Here is a 5000-nt window from a genome sequence, read left to right as displayed (position 1 = left end):
AAGACAATAGCATCTAAATAACGATATCGATGGAGAAAAGAAAGGAAAAAGTGACTAAGAGCAAAAGAAGAAAGATGAAAAACGCTCATCCGAAATCAGCAACTAGAAACAGCGTTTGGCCAACAACAGCTACAACAACATAACATCCACCAACAGCAACATCAACAACAACGACAACGACAAGCAGCAGCAACAACAATAACAACACCCGAACACATCTGGACAACAACAACCTCAACATCCAACAACACCAATAATAGCCTCAACATCCGGACAACAACTGCAGCAACAACTACAACCCCCCCCCCTCCCTTCCCACCGGCCGCGCTCTTCCATAACCTACAAAGGCCGCCCGACCCACGCCTGACCCACATCGAGCAGCGTGCAGTGTACCGCGTCCCCCCCGGGCATGACACCAGCCCACCCCATGCAACCCACGCCCTAAAGTGGCTACCCTATTATCACCATTCTCAAAACGCATTCCTCTGCGATCGAAGTGCCCGAGATACCCGCACGTCGGAAAGGTGCGTGTGTTACTAGATGCATGTAGATGGTGTTTCTATGCGTGTGCATGCTTTCCTCTCTTTTCTTCTCTCTATCTATCTATCTATCTATCTATCTATCTATCTATCTATCTATCTATCTATCTATCTATCTGTCTGTCTGTCTGTCTGTCTGTCTATCCATTTATCTATCTATTTATCTACCTATCCAGTTACCTATCTATCTATCTATCTATATATATATGTATATATACATATGTATCTATCTATCAATCTATCTGTCTGTCTGTCTGTCTGTCTGTCTATCTATCTAACTATCTATCTATCTATCTCTTTACCTGTCATCTATCTTTGTATTTACCGGTTTATCTGTCTATCTATTTACCTGTCTGCTTGTCTAGCTGTTTATCTATCTATATATTTATCTATCTGTCCATCTATTTACCTGTATATCTATCTATATATTTACCTGCCCACTTGTCTGTCTATTTATCTATCAAATTACCAGTCTGCTTGTCTATCTATCTATCATTCTATCTGTGTTTGCGTGTACATGAGTGTGTGTGAGGGTGTTTGATGCGAAGGCGAAAAACTACAATGGCGACCAATCAACTGAAAAGTACGGTACGAAACGACATACCTACTCAAACAACACGGTATTTCCTGCGGCATACAACCAGTGTCTTCCTTCCCGTGTCAGTGTGTCGGCCACCAGACCCACACGCGACCCTAATCTCGGTGGGTGACAGCCACACCTGGATCTTCCTCCCTCCCCTGCCCTCTTACGCTCTCTCTCTCTCTCTCTCTCTCTCTCTCTCTCTCTCTCTCTCTCTCTCTCTATATATATATATATATATATATATATATATAATATATATATATATATATATATATATATATATATATATATATATATTCTCTCTCTCTCTCTCTCTCTCTCTCTCATTTTCCTCTTGCCTCACCTTTCAAAATATATATCATATACTTTTATTTTTAATTTGGTTTCCCGTGCATGATACAAGCCTTAACTTACCTTTTGGATGTCTAAATTATTATATTAAGTAAGGGCGCTACATTTTGTGAATTACTTTTCCTTGGCTGACTGGAGGGTGCGAGAGAGAGGGGGAGACAGATAGATAGATAGATAGATAGATAGAGAGAAGAGAGAGAGAGAGAGAGAGAGAGAGAGAGAGAGAGAGAGAGAGAGAGAGAGAGAGAGAGAGAGAGAGAGAGAGAGAGAGAGAGAGGAAGAAGGGTGGAGATGAGGGAATGAGAGAGGGAATGAAGAAGGGAGGGAGAGAGGGAGGGAGGGAGGGAGAGTATGAGAGAGAGAGAGCGTGTGTGTGTCCACGTCCTTTGTATTTTATCATTTGACTCTCTGCCCTTGCGCAAGATCCATTAAGATTAGAAATTAAAGAGGTAATTTCTAAGCACAACAATAGGTAATTAGTGAAATAATTAAGTACAACAAAATCAATCTTTCAAACAAGAACTGACAAGAGATAAAAAAAACTCATTAAGGTTCCTAGATGATAGCGAACATTCGATCAGCTGTAATCAAGTTCAGCCGAATGACTTCAGACATCTATCGGATAACATCTATCGTTCGTCGAATTAATCAGTTACTTACCGTGACTTGGATCGAGAGTCCTGGCAGGTCTGCCATGTGATTCCCCACGAGTGAGTGAGCGCTTGACCCGGCAAGAACATGACCGTTATGTTCTTATCGCATGAGTGAGGAGGAGGGAGTGGGGTCGGTAGAGAGGGAGGAGGTGGGGGTAAAATGGAGGGGATAAGGGGAAAAGGGGGGGGGGGGGCAAGCGAGGAGAGGGAGGGTGTGGGGAGGGAAGGAGGGTGTAGAAGGGGAGCGAGGGAGTGAGAGGGTAAGGAGGAGGGGGTAGGTAGGAGGGATGAAGATAGGGATGTAGGGTGAAGGAGGATAGGGAGGAAGAATAGGGGGAGGGGAGGGGAGGAGGAAAAGGAGAGAAATGAAAGGAAAAAGAGGGGAGGAAGGGGAAAAAAGGGGAGGAGAGGAAGAAGAAGGGATAAAGAAGGAAGGAACTAAAGGATGGAAGGGGAAAAAACGTAATAAAAAAGTAAGCACGATTACTTAATGAATATCTATAATAAGGGTGTGACGCAATTTGCGTCGGCTGCGTCGGCCGATTCGAGGAAGGGATGACGAACGCTTTCTACAACTCCGCTCCATATCGTGACGCACACAGTGGATCGGAGGCCACACCCGCTCAGGGTAGGATCCTTACGCACACACGTACATGTACGCAACACACATACATAGACACACACATACACACACACACACACACACACACACACACACACACACACACACACACACACACACACACACACACACACATGTACACATGGAAACAAACATACACACACACGCGCATAAACAAAACACAAGAATACATACGCCTACATGCACACACACAAATAAACACAAGCAAACACACATAAAAATGCTCCGAGACAAGGAAATAAAACGCTGTATAAAGAATGAATTTAATAGTCGATGATTCGACAAGAGAAGCGCTAGGTCACGGTCGCCGAAGAGGAGAAAGAGAAGGCGAAGAGCAGGAGAGGAAAGGATGGTGAAAGAGGGGCAGGAGAAGGAGGAAAAGAACACGGAGAAGAAAAAGAAAAAGGAAGAGGGAAATGACGAAAGAGAAGAAGAGCAGGAGAGGAAAGGATGGTGAAAGAGGGGCAGGAGAAGGAGGAAAAGAACACAGAAAAGAAAGGGAAAAGGGAAATGGAGAAGAAGAAGGAGTAGCAGGAAATGGAAAGGGAGTTGAAAGACGGGGAAGAGGAAAATAATATGGAGAAAAAAAGGAAGAGGGAAATGGAGAAAGAGAAAGAGAGGAGTAGGAGAGGGAAAGTATAAGAAAAAGAAATGTTGAGGAAGATGGAGAAGAAGGAGGAGGAATGGCAGGAGAGGGAAAAAAAGAATGGGAGAATAAATGAGAGAGGGGGTAGGAAAAGGAGCAGGAGGAGCAAGAGAAGAGAGAGAGAGAGAAGGAGGAGGAGAAGATGGAGAAAAAAGGAAAGAGAGGAGGAAGAAATGAACACAGGAATGGAGAGGAAAGAAAGGGGTTAAAGGAGACGGCGAACACTTAGAGGAAGACATACATAGGAAAAGAAGAAGAATGGAGAAGATAAAGAGCAAAAAGGAAAGGAGGAGCAAGAAATGGAACGAAAAAATAACAAGAACAATGATGAAAAAAGTGAGAGAGAAGAAATGAGATAATAATAAGAAAAACGAAGACTTGAATGCAGGATTAAGAAGAAGAGAGAGGAGAGAAAGAAGGGAGGAGCGAGAGGCGGAGGAAAACAAGTGCCACATTCCGCGGAGCATTTCCAGCGCGACGACGAGGCTGCGGGAGTTGGTTTCGCGATTGCCCGAGGTTTCCGATGTCGCTGACAGGGTCATGAGAAATTCAGCTTGTTCCTTGTATACTTTTGATAAGATAAAACGGCCTCCAACTGAAGGAACTTAACTATTTTTCATCCGAACGTCATCGGCTAGATGTACGTAGATCGCTATAAAACGTATATGCAATATTTTAATGTTTTACACCACTTTTTTTAAGAGTACTCCAGAGCCCGGGGTGATATATCATAATTAAAGCTGGTTACTCACATCCACTGATTGATGGCAATAACGTTACTGTTACAGATAGGTCACTAAAATAAATAAATAAATAAATAAATAAATAAATAAATTTGTATATGTATATATATATATATATATATATATATATATATATATATACATATATATATATATATATATATATATATATATATATTATATATATATATATATATATATAAGTGTGTGTATATATATGTGTGTGTTTATGTGTGTGTGTGCGTGTGCGTGTGTGGGTGTGTCTGTATGCAAGTATATGTATAGCATGGCCATTTTCATACATCTATTCCGCTTTGTCATTATTTTCCGTCTACGAGCACCCAGCTGCTCAGGACGTCAAAAGGGAAATCTCTCCGTCATACTGCAAATATTTCGAGACATCTTCTCCTGTCCATTTTCATCTGGTAGAAAGTGCTGTCAGTCAGGAGGAAGAGGAGGTGGCAGAGGTATGTGTTGGCAAGGGATGTGGTGACTATAGTGTTTTCAAGGCGTTGTACTTTGTAAGTGTGTGTGTGTGGGGGGGGTTAATTCCATGTGATTTATCCATGCTTGCATATTTTTCGGTTTTGCGTAGAGGGCAGTAAGAAGCCACAGTAAGGGTAAAGACCAAAAGAAAAAAAAAGAGAGAAAATAGCAGGAAAGGGTGTTTAAGGTCGATAGCCCCGCCCAAAGCAAACACGGGAGTGCGTGAGAGGCGTGCAGCGTGATGAGTACGTGTTCAACAGGACAAATAAAGCGACGTTTGAAAAGAAGGGGAGGGCAATGCGATGAAACAGCCTCATTCAGGGTGGAAAATTAATTGCTTCTGCTACTACTTTTTC

This window comes from Penaeus monodon, chromosome 38 (genome assembly GCF_015228065.2).
Source record: "Penaeus monodon isolate SGIC_2016 chromosome 38, NSTDA_Pmon_1, whole genome shotgun sequence".
In the NCBI taxonomy this organism is placed as follows: Eukaryota; Metazoa; Arthropoda; class Malacostraca; order Decapoda; family Penaeidae; genus Penaeus; species Penaeus monodon.
The sequence above is the reverse complement of the archived record's forward strand: the minus strand, read 5'-3'. Positions refer to the sequence as shown.